Below are 18,938 nucleotides of genomic sequence, written 5' to 3'. Positions count from 1 at the left end.
GCCGTATGACGCGGCGGCGGTCAAGAGGTTTAGGCGAGTTCGATTCGAGGGGTGCGCCGATATGCGCTCGTTCCTGGCGATCGCACCGCCGAGGAGACGGATTATGTCCGAGGAGATCGGCAGGTTGGGCGTCGTCTTCTCTTTGAAAAAGTACAGTTTCGTTTGGAACGAGTAGACGACGCATCTGTCCTAATGGTTCGGTACCTAGCTCGTGGATCTCAGCAGCAGCACAATTACACAAGTTAATTAGAAGATTGTCTTTGCGCACAATTACACGAGTGGGGAAAACGAAATTCAGTTTGTTCAGTTTCAGCTGCTGGCCGGGTCTCCTCAATCCTAACAAAGTGGAGTCCGCTTAAAAAAAAAAGTGGAGCAGTAACTCTGATCCACTGTGATGTTGTTGTCTCCACGGAGCGGATCAATTAGCTAGCCTGGTCCGCGAAAAAAAAACACAAACAAACGGCGGCATCATTTGTGGCGTCGACATTTCGCAGCTGTGGAACATCCGACCGGGCCGGCGGATGACAGGCTCAATATTGCCTGCCTGCCTGCCTGCCATTGTTAACTCCAGATTGCCGGCCCATCCAGATCGGAAGCTGAACTTTAGTGCTATACTAATGCTGCCGTTCAACCGTCAGATGCCCTAATGTCCAGCAAGTAATTTACGGGATGTGAACTTTCGCAAAAAAAAAATTACAGGATGTGAAAAGTTACCAATAATCTAAAATGTATAATAAGATAGAGGAAATTCATTTGTTTTAATTCAAAGCTGGGGCTCGTTTGGCGCCATCTCGTTCCCTCAGAGGCTCACACGATGACAAGGCCAATGTTCCAAACATCCATGACACATCAGGCTACTAAAGATTTGCTACTACGTACTAAGTACCCTCACACTACACGGCAAGAGTTCCTCGGCAAGCTATCTAGTACTATCATAAAACATTCGCCAGTTTTCTAGAAATAAGACAGCAGCATATGCCCTGCAAAAAAAAGGGTTGCATCTGAGACTAGCACTATGCATTCAGTGAGAAACAACGTCCAAAGGGTAAGTTACAGAAGGCCGCTGTGACTCCTGCCAACCCAGGACCAAGCAGATTCACACAACACCAGCATAATTTGGGTCGTCTTGGCCAGGCACCATTCTGAGGACCTGCAATGACATTTAAAACCATCACTACAACAATATTCAGAGGCAGAAAGTCACAACCGATCTAACATGTTAACATACTGAGACTTAGCGCTGACCTTTTTGTATCGCTCGTATGAGTAGAAGCTCATGGCAGAATAAGGTAACCGATGTACAATTGTCACTAGGTTGCCTTTCCAAAATGCCCCAAAGCCTTCTTCTCGAACAATCCGTGAAGCCTAGTGCCAAATACTACACTTCTTTAGAGCTGCATCATCCGAATGCATACCTGCCACCTATCGGATCAGAGTATGTCACAAGCTTGTATAACATATTTTATCCTCAATATATACGATGGTTGACAGAAATTTAACAGTCTGGTTTATTCAAAAACATTTTGACGCAATTGTGATTTCATAACTACGAACAAGGTTTAGCTTCGGATGGTCAAACTACAACCTGAAAAATATGGGTAAATTCTGGTGTAATGTGCAATTCACTAGAAGAAAAATGAAATATTTGCACTATTTTAAAAAGTCTCGTTCATTGAAAATTTATAAGAAATGCAGTAGCTACCTAGGTTAGACCAGGTCTTTTCTTTTCTTTCCGTGCGCACTACTACTTGTACTACCTACTACTACTTTATTTACCATGCATCATCTCCTGAAATACACCCAACACACTACTACTCCCAAAATCAACGAAAACCACCAGATACGTATTACTACTTTTTCTTCTACTGTTTCGCCCCATGCATCTAATTAACGAACCAACGCACGCCCATGGAACCACACGAACGGAAACGAATCTGAGCATATATGCATCCGAATTAATATGGGGACATTAAAGGAGCACGGGTAAAATCAATCAGCCCCTACGAATCGAGATCGACTCCTTTAACCTTGAACAACGAATGGGGTTACCTGTTGGATGGATGGATCCTGCTCAGCTCGCCCGCCGCACGAACGAAGAACACGCGCCTGCCGGATGCAGCCGTCTTCTCCACCGCCCCGTCTGGATGATGCAGCACGGCAGCCTCCTCTCCTCTCCTCTCCTCTCCGAGTAAAGAGTCTGGATGAATCTAAGTCGTCACACACGACGCACGCGTTGGCTAAACCTCCCTTAGTATATATAGATATTTTGGAGCGATTCAAATTTTGACGGAGGGAAAGAGCATGGCGGGAAGAAGGAAAATATTTGGCCTCCCCGTGTGGGATTTTAGTTCTGGAGGGAAAAAGAATGTGAGCGCCTTCTCTAATCGGTCTGCTTGATGGTTGCGTTGTTGATGGGCCGGAGAGCCGTAGATGGTCAAGCTCCCATAAACTACGACATGCCACGTTTAATCATAGGGGTGGTCATACTTAATATAGCAGGAGTATACGCATGGCATGACAATCAATCAGGATAACTGCCTGGCTGCCTTGCCTTTCTAAGCGGCGACAGTTATGATGTTTGGCATTCTTAGGTAGGTCTATTTTTCAGGGAAAGTACATGAGGGGGAAGGTACGTAGTACTACCATATTTCCTCACCTTGTTTCTCGGTTTAGTCTAAGTCACACGCAACGCACGCGTTGGTTCAACCTCCCTTAGTATATATAGAGCTTTTTGGAGCGATTCAAATTTCGAGGGAGGGAAAGAGCATGGCGGGAAGAATGAAAAGATTCCCCCGCGTGAGTTTTAGTTTTGGAGGGAAAAAGGTGGACGCCTTCTCTATTCCGTTTGATTGCTGCTTGCATGTTCAAGGAAGGGAGATGGTCAAGCTTTCCATAAAATAGGCATGCCACATTTAATCATAGGGGTGACCATACTTAATCGTCGGGAGTATGTGAATACCATGGTAATCAATCATTATTACTGCCCGGCTGCTTACCTTTCTAAGCTGGCGTCAATTGTGATGTTTCGCCTATTTTCGGGCTAACATGGCAAAAAAGGAGCCGGAAGTGTGTGTGCTGGTCAAGCCTGGCTCAGTTGCCCGACGCGGATAACATGGCAAAAAAGGTTGCGACACAGCGCATCAACCCATGAAAGTTCTTGCAGCGATACAACTTAGGTTTCCTCCTACGCGGTCGATCGCGCCGCGCGGTCACATGACGTAGAGAATCCGGGGCGGGCTCCACCCTACCATGTCTCTTCCAACCACCCACCCCGTCTCCTTCTTCTCCCGATTTTTTCCCTCTCTGCTCTGAAACACATCTCATGGCTACCGCCCAAGCCCCTCGGGGAGTGGGTGGGGCGTGCATCTAGCGACGGAGATGGCCATCGCCCAAATCCTTAGAGGGGGGGGGGGGGGGGAGTGCGGTTGCCGACTCTGGAGAAGGAGTAGGGGGTCTTTAGAGGGATGGTTGACCGGGGGGTGGTGGTCTGGCGGGCGACGAAGGACGATCTCGACGCAGGGTGAGGCGGCGAGGGAAGGCGGTTCGCCAGAGTTGAGGAAGAAGAGGCGGCGGTGACTTTTTGTCGTTTTCCTGCCTGAAAGTGATCACCCAGATGAAACGGGCATTCAAGTGGCGGCGGCATCCAATGGACCCGCATAGGCTGCCCGCGAAAAAATATGTTAAGTCAAAGTTAATTTTTATTTACCCTTCGTTTTTATTTACCCTGCGTTTTGGGTTAAGTCAAAGTTAATTTTTTTTAAAAGTTTAACCAAATATACCTAATACCAAATTTATATAATATGAGAATACATTCTTATCGTATTTTGGATGTTGATACTTTTTTCTACATATTTAGTTAAATTTGAAAATGTTTGACTTTTACTAAATCCAGAACGTATGTTAAATAAAAATGGAGGGAGTATGTGGCTATCGTGGCTTGCCAATATATTATGTGTGTAAGTGTAAAGCGGACATACATAACCGCGTAATCCACTGGAGCCAAGGGTACATAATCGAGTACCAGCCTGACTTTAGCATCGGCAGAGCCGCTCAGCTTGCCAATATATTATGTACAAGACGTTGACGAACTAGACTAGTTGCGTGTGTTCTTCGGTGCGTTGGTCACTTGTATGAACAGAACAGCTTCAGCCACGAGAGAGCAGTAGAGCGAGGCGTGAGACAACACACGCACCATCTCTCATGACTTCGGCATCGATTCGAAAAAAAAGGCAGACTTTGGCATCGGCAGAGCCGCTCTACAGAGATGTACAAGACGTTGCCAAGCTAGACTAGTTGCGTGTGTTCTTCCAGGGCGCACGTATTAGTTACTTTGGTGTCGACACAGATGCATGTCGCTTATATTACAGCTGCAGCCACAGAGAGCAGTACAAGGGTAATTTGCAATATTCTACACAGATGCATGTCGCTAGGAAGCATTTACACAATACACGGTATAAACATGCACAATAACACACCCAGACGAGATGCCGAGCAAGTTCGATTATCATCAGGTTGCACACAACTAAAAACACCTCCAGGCAAGCAGGTAAGGATTATTTTACATACTCCTGCCAGTCAGGCAAGAATGCCAACACAAGTGGAGACACAAAGCTTTGCTATTTCCATTCAAAGAACAGAAAACCCGAAAAGAACACACCACGTCTCTGGCAATACTTTGATCCAGCTCACAACATAGGACCTGACGAAACTGAACCTCAAATAGAGGGAAAGAAAAATGCGGAGCGAAGACACAACACACCTCTGGAGCCGAAAGAAGCATTTTCCCTGCACGCTGTATAAACATGCCTGATAACACTCCACAAGATGATACCTTTGCCCATCCTTGTTTGAGCCCAGATAGAAGCATGGAATGTAATGGACAGACTGCTCATGTTATTTAAACTTAAGGGGCACAAAGAAAATAGAAACAATCAATACTTTTCCAGTTGCTTAGTTTATTTGGGCCCAACGAACAAAGTTCGGAGTGAATCAAAGCATGAGAAATATCAACAAAATCTTCCTGGTGCAACGATGACAACCGCACCTTTATCACTATATACCAGGAGTGAATCAGTTGCTTAGTTTCATTTTTTTATAGGCAGTATGTGTGTCAATCTAATTTAGAACACCCTGCTCTGCACTTATATCAGAACAGAACACAAAACTGTTTCACGATCTTCTGATGCCAAATTCTGGCCTTAGAAAGCATGGTCGGATACTGCAAGTAAATTGCCAAGCACAGATCGGAACATATTTTCAGAAAGAGCACTACTAGTATGATCAACACGGATCAAAGTGCTCTACTGATACAATCGTGCACATCAACAGAAACACCACATGTTAGCAGACATTTCATTAGTGCATCCATCTGGCAGCGACCAAATAGGTAAAGATACGGGAAGTTTGCAAAGGCAATAGAAATTACCTGAAATCTTTGTTTCCACTAGCACAAGTGGCCGAGTAAGGTGCAACATTGCCCATGTGCAGTTGGGTAGACCCCAAGTCGAATGAGCCAGGCAATAATTACTAGTCAACAGGGAATGGAGGTCATTGCCATGACAAGGATATGCTGGCACCACACGAAAGATACAGGTCAATATTAATGATGGCTTTAGTTTCCAGAACACTTCCAGGTCAATATTAACTATAAAGGAAGCAACGGAAATGAAGAGACACCATCACCGCGATCCAATCAAGGTGAACATTTTCTCATGATGAAGGCAATAGAGTCAAATTCTTGAAAACTTCTAGGGATAAACTAGTGATGCAACTGAGGTTGCTGAAGAAATGCAAAAATGTCACAAAATGGCTATTACCTGTACATGGGTGAGCTCCATTAATGACGTGTAACCTTCTCTCTTGAACTCCACATCGGGTAGAATTGACAAATGTCACTTGTCAGGCGTTAGCAAATAACCCATGGCACCAAATTGTATCTGGTATAACCAGTAATATCATAAGCCTTGTGGAGGATAACCATTGGCTGTCGATGAACATGGCTGGTAAGACGACTCGTATACATCCTGCGAATATTGATGCAGTTGCTAAATATTTTCATAAAAGGAATTTCAGGATGCACATAATATTTAAGAGAAAGGAGAAGGCAAAGGAGACTACTTGAAAGAAAGGAGAGGTCTAACAAAAGCAGTGGAGCATATTAACTTACATAATAAACTTTCTGGACGAAATAGTACTCCCTCCCCAGAATATAAGCCTTTTTCGGAATTTCCGACAAACTCCAAACAACAGCGATTGGACATGTCTGCCCCTGCGGAAACAGTGATCAAGTTACAAACGGGAAACGAAAATTGAATCATGGAAACTAAGGCATCGAGCATATCGTCGCTGCCCAACCTCGACGGCCCACCAGCGCCCCACCAGCGCCCCACCACCGCCCCACCACGCCGGATCCATTAGGTCGCTGCTGCGCCACCAGCTCCATCCCAGGCCGTCGCTGCGCCCATAATCGCCTCCTCAGGCCAGATCCATCTCCCCTCGATCCCCAGGTCACTAGTATCCCCAGATCAGCAGGAAGCCAGGTCAATCTTTGACTCTGGCCCGGCTCTTGCAGCCAGTCAAGCAGACACACGCTCCGGCAAGCACACACAACTCGGTCTAGTTGAGGTGCTGCTCCAGGATCCTGCCACCAACAAGATGAGTTGTTGCTCCGAAGCCTCCACCAGGTTCGTTTCCGGCTCTGGCCCAACAACACTCAACATCATTGAAAAATCAAGATTAGTGACCTGTCATCTGCACCATGACCGCATTTATATTGGATCTCAATTGCACTCCACCTTTGTTGGATCTCAATTCCACTCCACCACTCGATTGCACCCCACCTGCAGAAGGTGATGCTCCCGCTCAGAATGCAGGTACAAACCATTGGTTATCACCCTTATTCTTGCATTTCTGTCAAAATCACAAAAACTGTTTAAGCAAAATCACTGGAAGTAGTAGTAGTAAAATTTGACAGTTGAAAGTGCTCATGTGTATATTCAGTTAACTGTCCAAAGTCAGGTTTCAGTTAACTCTCTGATATGACATTAGTTGTCAAATATTAAAGACATATAAAGTCAGGATTACAATATTGATTCAAAGATTGTGTAGCAGCAATCAGTGTGTATCCTGATTCAGGGCATAATCCAGGGACAAATAGTCTAATACAGAAAATGCAATGTGGTGACAAATTGAATACAGAAATGTGGTGATTGTTCCAAAGGAATAAATCAACCTTACTATGTGGCATATATAATTACTCCATAATTAACAATCGAGCTTACCATCTGGCATGCAGAAAAGTATCCATAGTTGATTAATTGTTTGTTTTGATCAATAGTTAATCAACAAAATCTAATATATACTCCTAGACTGACAGAAAGCTTTTAGTAAAAGCAAAAGCATAACCAGTTATCAAGTCTAGGAGTATATGACAGGCTTTCAGTACAAAAAGAAGATACTAAATCCTAGCACAATTTATCATACTGGAATTTATCAGCGGTAGTGATAGGAAGCACAGATATACTCCTAGCAGTTTTTGGATTTTTATCATAGGAAGCAGTCGAAGAAAATCTACAATTAAGTACTCCTAGCACAATTTATCACCAACGCAGAATTATGGCTGCCTATTCTGTATTTATGAAATACTCCTAGCACAACTTGTCAAAAAGGAACTAGAGAAATTTATAACCATTTGACAATGAGAATGAAGTAATGAGAGCTCAAGTCTCATGCCTAACACTGCCTCATTTATATCCTGCTGGAGCTAAGGAATCTTGATCATGAGGCTTACAAAACATGAAGTCCTACAATGAAACAGGAGTTAAGTAATCAAGATTGCATATATCTTGTTTCACGTACCGAGCTTTCTTCTCTGTAATTTTGCAAGCTAATGAGCAAGCACTACTTGCATGATGGCCACTGATCCCGTGATGACACCAACCTCTATCATGCATCCTGATTTGTTCTGTGATGACACTGGAATTAGGACAAAAAAATTACATTCTAGTAATAGAAAATAATGCATTAGCTCCTCTATTTGAGTAGGAATACGGAGCTCATTTTCACTTAATTGAGAATATATACACACGACATTCGAACATTAAGCTAGCCAAATTCCTAGGTAAAAAGAATATGAACTATAGAATAAAGCTAGAGTTGAACATGAAATTTCACATAATTCATCAACCGTGATGCTCAGAACGATCATTGATACATGTGCAGAGTCGTGCAATTACTAAAATATGATCAAGAATTAAGTAGTTGATCCAGCATGGTAAATATAAGTATTTTCAGCGACTGCAATTTCTAGAAAATGACCCAAGGCATGATTTTTTTTAAAAAAAATAGTACTAGGTTCAGGTTTGTCAAATAAGACTGGTTGGTCAATTAAGGGTTACATTTACGCAAAAAGAGAAACATCAACAACACTGAACCCTTAGAATTGTCTTGCTTCTAAAATGTTCGAGCTACAAAACATACATCCCTGTGATCAGCAAAAGGTCCCTATACGTGACCTCATTGCTGGCATACAGAGATGAACAAGTTGGCCATTCTACTAGGTACACCAGCAGCAAATAAATAAACCGTATGAAGCCAAATATTCGGAACATGGCTACAAATTAAGTGCCCAGCGCCGCCAATCGGCAGCGGCCTAATAACGCTAGCTTGGGGCAGCGGCAGCGCCGACGCCACCGGCATATATAGCAACACACGGGTGCTGCGCCGCGACGGCTCTCCTCGGCCATTTGGATATCCACCCCGTCCGCGAATGCACGGACCGGGTGAGCATGCATACAGTTGGCCGCGAAGCGAAATGATACGAGGTGGAAATGAAAATGCTGGGGCAATAGATGCGGACACAGAGAGGCTGGCTACTTTGCAGCTGGAGCGATTACGGGGAAAGGAAATTACAGCCGAACAGGGGGGCAAAGAAAGGACCTTTAATTTGGTGGGTGGAAGAGCTCCTCCTGGTCGAGGTCGGAGTGGTCGTCGGCCATCTCCGGACGCCGGTGTAACACCTGGCATACTTCCTGGGCCGTGCTCGAGTGAGGGGCTTATGTATGTGGGCTGGGCTAAACCAATTAAGCATGAAGAGGGGAGGATACATATACAGAGGAGGTCAGCACAAGAGTGCATGGAACCAGTCCTGGATATTGGGGAACAGAACCAACTCTCGCTCGCTCCTCTCTCTCTGCTTTTCTCTCTGTGTTCCTGAGTTCAGGCAATCGATCAAGCCTCACGACGGCAATCATACCGTCAAGGGGGCAAGTGTGACAATTGGTATCAGATTTCAGTCTCGATCCGCGGGGCTAGGGTTCGTGCGATTCCCAATTCGCGAGGTCCTAGAGCTGTCAATTTCAATTCCAATCACCCGTAGCAGCAGAATTGGGTGCTAGATCTCGATCTACTTCCGATTTTGCAACTGTGGGAGTTGATTTGCTCGGATTCAGGGAGGAATTCGCCACAGGGCCCTCCAAGCCATTACCGCAGCCGCAGTTGGTGGAGTCGATGGTTGAGGCAGTAGCAACCATGGAGGAGCGACTGGCGTCAATCACAGCGAACCTCAACGATTCGCGCAGGTTGCTTGCTTCCTGTGCGTGGCGATTGGGTGCCAAGGAGATGGGAGGGAAGGCGGCTAGCACGTCATCGTTTGCTAGCTCGACCTTGCCGTTGTTCGTGGGGACTCGCGCACCAGAGCAGGCAACGACCAAGTCTTCCCCATCCTCGACCCTCTCTGCATATCGAGTAGTGGCAGATGGTGCTATCTATGCGGATGCAGCCCTCACTACCACCACACCCACAAGGTGTTCGACAGTTGGCTCCGCTGTGAACGGCAGTGGTAACCATGCCGTGGTCGCGTTCCCAACTAGTGGCACGAAGTATCTTGCTGCTACGGCCTGGACAGATAATGGGAACAACAAGCTGCAAGGTGAAAGCGGGATTGGGATGAGCACGCGTGCAGGGTCTTCGACACATATCCTCGCCAACCCATTGGAAGGTTCTATTGCAGGTGCTCGCGCTGTCCACACTGACCTGCTGCGCAACACCTCATTCCCTCGTTTTGATGGCACAAACCCAAGCCTCTGGCGAGTTCAGTGTCTTGAGTACTTCAACCTCTTCAATATAAATAGGTGCCTGTGGGTTATCGCTGCCAGAATGCATATGGATGGTAAAGCCAAGGAGTGGTTTGAGGCATACAAGTTGTGCCAAGTGGTTAGTGATTAGCCTGAGTTCATAGATGATGTGGAAGCACACTTTGGTGTTGGGGATCTGCCACCATCGACACTAATTTTTGGTGTTGATCATCTGAATGTTACTGTTGATTCTAGTCGGGGCATCTCTCCAAATGTGATGGACAAAGCTGCAGAACCCACGGAACTAACGACTGTAACTCACTTGGCAGAGCCAGTTTCCCCAAGTGATGAAATGGTCCTAACCAATGTTGGAGGTGTATCTATGTTCCTTGAGTCTTGGGTGGAACCTGCAGAGACAGTATCCTCAAAAACAACCATGATAGAGCTTACTGAGGAGACGTCCATTTTTGTTGGAGACTCGTCACTTTTTCTGGAGTTGGATACCGATTCATCCAACAAGGTGTTTAAGGGTGACGTGCTCACTATTGTTGGATGTGTCTCCCTATTCCTGGAGCTGGATACGGATGTAGACCATATATATTATGATGCTGAGGTGCTCACTCAGGTTAGCGCCTTGTCACAGTTCCTAGAGCAGATTATGGATTCTCACCATGAGATAGACAAGAGCATGTGTTTGGATCATGGAGTAGGTGGAGTTCGAGTGGTACCCCTTGCAGTACCATCGACAGAGGGCAAACTGCAGCAACTACCCTGGAGGGAGATGCAAACTGGCACTAATAGGGCTACACTTTTCTTGCCATGGGATCCTGGTGTGTGGATTATTGTTGCAAAAATACCAGAGCTTAGTACAATATGGACAAGTGCAACGAGAGGACTTAATCAGCAGCAGGTAATGTTGCCTGAAGATACATTTAGCATGAAACTTAAGAAGAAGCTATCTCTTCAGGTCACACAATTGACTACACAGCAGTGGGATCCTAGAATTTTTATGCTTACAATTGAGAAATTACATGAAGGATGGGGGCTACTTTATAGAGTGTATATCACAGTTGTGCCTATGCTGCGCCACTCACCATTACTTATTCTAGCTGATGTCGCACTCAGCGGAATAATGGTTAATCTTATTCCCCAAGCATTCAATGTCAAGCTATTGAGATCTGAGTTTGCTGAACAATGTTGTGAGCTTACAGCAATTGATCAATCCCTACGTTTTGAAGATTTGAATTGTTGGAGTGGTTGGTTCTCTGTTTTCCAGTGCGACATGTGGGCACACTTATACAGATTGTTATTTGCACCTGACCAGCGTACTTGTTTAAGTTCAGTCCGTATATATATGGCGCATGCTGGAAGTTCTGGTGTGCTTACTTGTGGTAAAGAACCAATGGAAGCCCTCTATCTTATGCAAACTTGGTGTTTGTGTATAATGGAGTGCATTCAACAACAAATGCTTGACACGGACAGCTGCAACCTCTGTCCAACAACTTTATATGCAGAAAAACTATTTTGGTTGGCTCTTTGGGATATAATGCCTTTTACGGAATGCTCTGTGGAGGTAAATTCTGGTTATGTATCCATTATCCTGGAATGCTTTACTTGCTCGGTTGGGCTTCTGGATTCATGCATCAGTTTGCTCTCAGCGTTCTATTGTCTCTGTGGGATTTACCGCACTCAAGTGCATACTTTTGGCAAGGTATCACTCTATTTTCCATCACGGCACCCTTGGAGCAGGATAATTAAGGTTGTTATTGTGAGCATTTGGGATGTTCTGGAGTTACTGAGTGCTGCCGAAGGTTGCATGGAGGTGCTAGCATCGGCATGGATGAGGTGTCAGCATAATCTAGGCCACCTGGAGTTAGTAGTTCACATGAATCAACAAGATGGTCCAAGATGCGACTTCCATCTGCAATCTAGGTTGATACTGTTCAATGTTTATCAGCTATCAGAGATGCCAGTGCTGGTTGGTATACCATGGGATCCTGGAGGTGTTCATGGAAGCAAACTTGAGCCATTGCTTGGGGACAAGCAATGTTTTGCCGGGGCGGTAGTGTAACACCTGGCATACTTCCTGGGCCGTGCTCGAGTGAGGGGCTTATGTATGTGGGCTGGGCTAAACCAATTAAGCATGAAGAGGGGAGGATACATATACAGAGGAGGTCAGCACAAGAGGGCATGGAACCAGTCTGGATATTGGGGAACAGAACCAACTCTGCTCGCTCCTCTCTCTCTGCTTTTCTCTCTGTGTTCCTGAGTTCAGGCAATCGATCAAGCCTCACGACGGCAATCATACCGTCAAGGGGGCAAGTGTGACAGCCGGCCGGCCTCTCCTTGGCCTTGCAGCAGGAGGATCTGCACGGGGCAGGGGCAGGGGCATGAGCATGACGAAATCGAGGTGTGGACGCGGAGATCCGGAGTTTACCATGGCGGGTGAGGTCAACGTGGTCGCCATCTGCAGCGCCCGATTCAGCCTCGGCTGTTGCTGCTGCTGGCGCGTCAAGCCTCGGATGCGGCGGATGGGGAGCACATCTGCGGCGGGCGGCGGCGCCCGCCTCCAGCCGCTGCCGGGAGGATGGTCGCCGGAGCCAGGACGGGTCGCATCGCCGGCGGCCGGCAAGGGTTCCGCGTGTGGGCGCGATTGAATGCGTGAGGGAAACGTCGTCAACGGGGCGCTGGCGCTGCGGCGGCGAGCGGCGAGCGGCGCGGACATGGGTGGTCTCCGACGCTGCGGCGAGGCTGGGAGAGAAAATGATCTTCGGAAATTAACCCCTAAACCTAATTTTGGCAATAACTAACCTTCCCTCATCGCGTGACCAATAATAAATTTTTAGAGATGGGCAGACTGCGTATATATATTTTCGGAAAGAGCCTGATTTTCGCGCAATGACTATGTTAACATCCTGACACGGCGATTAGGGAGAGGTTGCAGCAAAATTATTACTTTCCATTCTTAGCTCTCCTTAAAATCGTGGTTTCTAGCTGCATGAAATTTCTCCTCATCAAGAGTCACAGAAAGTCATTCCTTAATTCACGAGGCCAATCAAGAGCCGATGCTACACAGCTTGGGAAGGGAGAGATATTCTGGGAATTTGATTCACGGGGAATACCAAGGAAGGACGCCGTCCACAGCTTTTAACTCCTCCCGATTTTTCACGACGGTGGAAAACGGAGGAAGCGGTAATTTCGCGAGGACAAACCTATACTTAAGCTCCTACTAATTCCTTTTGCTGCAAATCAATTCATTTGAACCAGACATTAACCGTTATTAACCTAAACTGTTTATTAATACAAACCAAATACACAAATGTAACAGATAAATGATTCGAATTCAAATCCATCAATAAAGGCACAACCAAGATTCTGCATATGGAGACACCACCGATGCGTATCCTCGTTCATAATCATTAACATATATGCATGTCCAAATCGTCCTCCTCCTCCCCCTCCGAAGAAGAAGAAGAGAAAAGACTTGTCGAAGACCATCTCCCTAGCTCTACCCCTTCATCTATAGTTGAAATTCATCGTTGAAGCAGTCGGTCGCAAAGAAATTTAAAAAAACAAGCAGAATAAAAATAGACTCACCTGGTTATTCCGTAGAACACCTCGGCGGCGCAGGAGGTGGGAACCACGGCCGACGGAGTTGGGCCGGTGCATAGGGTTGAGAGAGAAGACCGCCGGGGCTGCGCGATGATCGGATGCTGATGTAGAGGTCGCGGAAAAGCGGTCTTAGCGGTCGTCGCTCTTCGCCGCGTCTGGATACTAAATCGTCGAAGAAGAAAAAAAACTTGGGGGTATGTTCCAAGGACGAATATCTCCGCGCCGGTCGGTGGATTCGATAACGCGGATTGGATGAGCTCCCCGTCCTGGGTGGCGGTGCGGAGGGCGTACGAGGCGGCTTCGGCGCGATTAGTGGGTCTAGGCTGGCTCCAGCGATACACGAAAACTGATCAGGAGCAATACAGGGAACGATGGATCAATATTTCGCAAAAAAAAAAGGGAACGATGGATCAATATGTGTGCGTCGGTGCACACGCGCTACCTATAAACGATTCTACCTCACGCACCCACTTGATAGAGTAGCTTTTTCTTTTCTTTTCTTTCCGTTTCGTTTTTCCTCCTACCGACTTTGGCTGATCCAAACTACAAGGATTTTTTTTCTCCTACCCATTTTGGCTGATCGCTACGTTAAATGATTCTGGCTCAAAGGGAAGTAATCCGTGCTCCCCTCCATATGTTTCACCATGAGAAAAAAGAATAATGTTAGGACATATAAACGATCACAAGTACTCCCTTCTACCCGTCCATGTGGATCTTTTCTTTTCTTTTTTCCCTTCAGTGAAGCAAAGGCGGGTTTGTTTTGCTACGACAAAGGGAAATCAAAATTTTGGCAGCAATTGGGCACGTGTTATCGTGTGGAGTCGGTGGCTGGGAGAAAATTAGCCTACAAAGGATTGTCGGCACTTTCTGACAAAAAATTTCGAATTTTCGATATGACCTACCCTAATTATTTACACAACTGCCAAGTACACTTGCTTGACTTTGCAATTTACACAAATTCTACAGTTCAAAAGATTACCTTAGCAATTCAAAACAAAAAATCACGGCTACCACCCCTATTTTCTGGACTTTGACAGCATGCATCATTAGAAAATATATAAAAAAACACCTCTCAAGCACATTTTTTCACATAGCTTCTGGACTGGAGCATTACGATACAAACCCGACACGAAATATTACAACCAATGAAGCATTTTTTCACACAGAAGAAGCTGCTACGACTGTCGACACAGCCAGACCAAACCACACGGCCTTGGCCTCCTTGTCCTCAATGGGTTTAGATGCATTCAAATTTTGGCAAAGTACCATTCAAATTTTTTTTTGGCAAAGTTAAGACATGCTTTTATAGACAGAGGGAGTAGTATACTACAACGATTCGAAACATTACTTTAAATAAGATGAAGAACCAGCAGCACAACCCGAGAAGGACGCCTGACTGAATCAGCCAAAGATGAGCCACGGCACATAGTCAGGCCATGTCCTCCTAGCCGGCGACTCACCATCCCCTGCACCAGACGACCAATGCAGAGTTTCAGCAATGCAGCGCTCAGACATACGCTTTCCTATTACGGACAGCCTAACATTACCAACAAGCAATCTACTTAACACCATATTTCAAAAGAGCTTCATGCACATACAACATATTGTAAAACACACAGGCTCTTTTCTTTTTCAAAACCAAAACAAAGCTTCCGAAGATCGACCAGCAATGATGTAGACACAAAACTAACCTGGAGTCTCCAGGCCAGCAATGAGCATGTTACTCTTAACATCACAGTATTCTTCTCCTACTTAACAATAAAACATAAAGATTCTGTACGGCCTAAAATTACCAACAAGCCACCCTGGCTCAGCGTCCCAGAAGCTACCTACCAGCACCAGACAATGCACAAGGCTCGGCCGCTAGCACGTCCTCTGTCCACCACCTGCATTGATTTCATAAAGCCCAAATAATCAGGTCAGGAAACAGAGACAGACCGACCACATCAACACTAGTTTCACACATCATGCTACAAAGGCACAAAGAATGGATTCAGGTCTAACCATGAACATAATTACGCTTGGAAAGCACCTACCCGGTACTCCGGGAGTAGCAACTTTAATACGAAGAATCACCCGTGTGCGTTGGCACGACGATGAAGCCGGTGACGCTCAGCTTTCTTTCTTCCCTCAGTTTTCACAGTTGCCATACCTCCAGCGGTGCTCCACCATCTTGTGTGCATGAGGCTCCACCTGCAAGATCACCAAAATCACAATCACATAAAGAACTGACATACCTAGTAAAGCGATAATCCACCTTAAGCACAACATTGATCTCACCATCACACTCAATGCTTGACGCGGCATGCAGATCACGAGCAGCTTCCTCCCACACGCGGAGCAAAGCATTAGCCATTCCACGGGTTTTGCAGCCTTCTGCAGAGTCAGGGTTGATCTTTAGATGCAAGGACTAGTTAATCACAGGGAGCAACTCTATAGGCTAATGAAAACCTGCTTAAGAACACCTGAAACTAAAGGGGATAGCTACCTGAGTTGGGCCATACCGATGACATTAGCAGTGTCCCCAATCCAAAGTGAGCAAAAAACTTCATCCTTGATTGTCTGCTCAGAGCCGACACCAATACCCTTGTATGGCTTAGAGAGCCAGCCAGACTTGATTATCTCATCCTCGTTCTGAATAAGCAGCTTAACACGCTCAATGGGAGCTGCAGCAGTCTTTCAAACTGCAGCTGACAACCCTCCCATGAGAAAACCAATCGCAAACTTCCACTACATGCTTGTGAGGACTGAGTGATGCAAATTTGGCAAGTACCTTCACTTTAGTGTTTTCTGTGGCCAATACTACTGCACATGTTCTGAAATCCTCCAAGTCATCATCCTGGTGCTCAACATTTAAAGAAAATGTAATGATATTAGTAGGCAGTAGCAACATAAATTCCACAAGTAACACTTAAACTCCTTTAACAAAAGTGTTAACAGAGACGGAGAGACCGCGGAATCAAACAATTTTTGTGGGTTTCCATCAAAGTATCAATCCAGGCTTGCCCATTAGCATCACATCTATGTTTCATATCACTAGTTGTTCATATTCTTGCTAGCATTCATCGATTAGCTCCGTTAATAGTTCATATCAGTAGAACTAGTGAAAATATTCATCACCATTGATATACACGCAAAGTTTTGCACATGAAAAGAACTCCACTCGCTGAAAATGAAAAGGCGAGGATGAGAGGTCTCACCTACATATGATCTGCATGGTGTGTTTGATGAAGCCAGTATGGTTGTAGCCGAAGAAGAACAACAGTGAGCACTTGAGGAGGACACCGTTGTATACAGCACCCATAACACCAAACAAATACACGGTTACTGAGTTCGGGTTCAGCCTTGGCCAACATCTTCTTCAAGTTTCCCTGACGAAAAAAGAAAAAGGCACGATTAGAGTAAATTCCACACAACAATTCAATCTTGTTGAGTAAAAGGGGAAGTTTATTGGAACAAGACATATCAAGCAGAATATATCATTAGTAAAAATAAACAGCCCCATTAATCAGCTTCCGCAAAGCACTTAATAAGAATTACCTTGAAGAAATAGTTTGCTGTAATGCATAGACAAGGGGGCGATCTTCAGAAAACGATATTCACTGTTCACTGTATATATCAGAAATTACACACTAGCATTTTTTGCAGCAAGGTTGGCTCCTCGAGTTAATGAAACTCAAAGCTTGTTCTGATCTAATATGTGGATTAACTAGTCCTACTGGACATACTGAAAAGATATTATTGACTACTCCTTTGAGTTAATTAAACAGGCAAGATTAACGTTCCAGTTTGACAAAGTACTCACACTTAGCAACAGCGTACTGCTGCAATTTGAGTCAAAGCACACAGGAACCATTAAATTCAGAAATCAGATCATTTGAACTATTGATGCTTACTTGCTTTGCTTCTTCCAGTTAATTAACCTCAAAGCTTGAACTGATCTAATCTATGAGTAAACTAGTACTGACAACAAACAAGTGTACTGACAAAGAACAAAAATGCTGGCAGATGTATCATCATTTCGAGTTCAGGAAACCACACCGCCATGCTTACCCGTATCTCACAGCCACTCGAGCACTCAAACTTGAGGGCCTACTGGGCCAGTATGTAGAACGCGTGCCTCGTCTTCCCATCCTCCAGCACAAAGGTCGGGAGCCGCCGTATATCCACCACGCCACATAGCAGTGTCGATTCTTTTGGGCTCAGGTCTGAAAGAAAATGCACCGCAACTTCACTGTCAACCTCAAATTCAAGTTCGGAGTGACAATAAATATGATGGCAAGAAAATGAGATATTAAGAGGTGAATTGGACAGAAACAAGTATAGTGCTTGCATAGCACAGCACCCAGGTTGCATCATGGATTTAACCAGGTACTCCAAAAAAGAAGATACTAGTAGCATCTTTTTTGCACCAGGCTCCTCCAGTTAATTAACCGCAAGAGCTTGTGCTGGTCTAATCTATGGAGAAACTAGTCCTCCTGGGTAAACGCACTGACATCACATACATACGTGTATGCTGATATCAAACCGTCTAAATGTATTTTCTTTGAACTGAACCAACATGCATCAATCTAGGTAATTTACGTATCACATACATGGACAACCAAAGGCTCCCTAGTTCTGATCTAAAGATTATCTACGCACTGATATCGGGTTCCTAGCACACACGGACTACAATTCCCAAATCAGAGCCCAGCTCCAGTCAAATCAAGATCGGCAAAATTATTTACTGGTTCGTTCTTCTAGGGAATACAGAGAGACAGAGAGAGAGGGGGGAGGAGGGAGAGAGAAGAGGAGAGGCGCCTCACCGGCCACACGGGGGCGGACTTTTGTTCCCGGCGAGGTCGTGCGAAGAGACCGCCTGGACGCATCACGTCGGAGTACTGCCGCGTCGGAACAGCCTAGTGGAGGACGCCGGGAAGGAGGGATCCCCGTGGCGCGAGCTGCGCGTGGAGGACGACGAAACAGCCAAAGCCCTCCATGGCCTGCGTCGTCGCCGGCGTGCAGCGGCAGCCGCCCTCGGCCACGCGCGTGACGCAGGCATGCGAGATCGACGGATCCGCGCGCGACGTCCACGCACGCGTGCGCCGGCAAACGGCCAGCCGCGCCACCGTGGTTGGTGGCCAGCACACGGCGGCCAGTCGTGGCGGGGAGATGCAAGGCAAGGAAAGGGAAGGCGAGAGGAGGAAATTCCGGGGCGCCGTTAATTTGCCTGATTCAACTTGCCTTGCAAGTGTGCAAGTTTTTTTTTGT

The 18,938-nt window shown here is 45.8% G+C and overlaps 2 long non-coding RNA genes across 24 annotated transcripts; both read right to left on the bottom strand.

Moving 5' to 3' along the window:
* Positions 1 to 4,386: 4,386 nt before the first annotated feature.
* LOC127325560 (uncharacterized) lies at positions 4,387 to 9,009 on the bottom strand. 14 transcript variants are annotated; one of them, XR_011754499.1, is made up of 6 exons: positions 8,938 to 9,009; positions 7,908 to 7,974; positions 6,795 to 7,802; positions 6,167 to 6,711; positions 5,817 to 6,023; positions 4,387 to 5,569 (listed from the first exon to the last, which is right to left on the bottom strand). It is a non-coding gene; the product is annotated as an uncharacterized lncRNA (long non-coding RNA). The 14 variants fall into 14 exon arrangements; XR_007867238.2 differs by having other exon boundaries at positions 7,940 to 7,974; XR_011754500.1 differs by having other exon boundaries at positions 7,940 to 7,963.
* Positions 9,010 to 14,648: 5,639 nt separating this feature from the next.
* LOC127325561 (uncharacterized) lies at positions 14,649 to 18,938 on the bottom strand. Of its 10 annotated transcripts, none has more exons than XR_007867247.2 (8): positions 18,494 to 18,930; positions 17,739 to 17,893; positions 16,890 to 17,056; positions 16,459 to 16,524; positions 16,174 to 16,369; positions 15,966 to 16,061; positions 15,722 to 15,878; positions 14,650 to 15,571 (listed from the first exon to the last, which is right to left on the bottom strand). It is a non-coding gene; the product is annotated as an uncharacterized lncRNA (long non-coding RNA). The 10 variants fall into 10 exon arrangements; XR_007867242.2 differs by having other exon boundaries at positions 14,652 to 15,571; positions 16,886 to 17,056; positions 18,494 to 18,926; XR_011754494.1 differs by having other exon boundaries at positions 14,653 to 15,151; positions 15,479 to 15,571; positions 15,690 to 15,878; ... (1 more) ...; positions 16,886 to 17,056; positions 18,494 to 18,938.

The sequence above is a fragment of the Lolium perenne genome, chromosome 3 (assembly GCF_019359855.2).
Source record: "Lolium perenne isolate Kyuss_39 chromosome 3, Kyuss_2.0, whole genome shotgun sequence".
Lineage (NCBI taxonomy): Eukaryota > Viridiplantae > Streptophyta > Magnoliopsida > Poales > Poaceae > Lolium > Lolium perenne.
This window is presented reverse-complemented; position numbering and strand designations above follow the sequence as displayed.